Consider the following 302-nt stretch of genomic DNA (forward strand, 5'->3'; position numbering starts at 1 on the left):
TGCAAGAGTGACTAAATCCCTTAATACAAGGCCAGCAATCTAGTGACTCAGTCAATGCTAAATAACAGGCAACTACAGCCAGCTATTCTAGATAAATAAGGGATCTCAGAAGTACTTCTGAAAATATTCCTTTGAGGAAAGAGTAGTTTCAACTACAGCAGGCAAGGGTCAAATTATACTTTGAATACACATTCATATAACAAAGTCCCTGCCTCTTTTAAATGAAAAGTAGATGCAGAAGCCAAAGATGTTTAACTGAGTAGCAGTAGCAACATTGCACAGACTAGATATTTGATGGATTC

This window comes from Vipera ursinii (assembly GCF_947247035.1).
Source record: "Vipera ursinii genome assembly, chromosome: 1".
NCBI lineage: Eukaryota > Metazoa > Chordata > Lepidosauria > Squamata > Viperidae > Vipera > Vipera ursinii.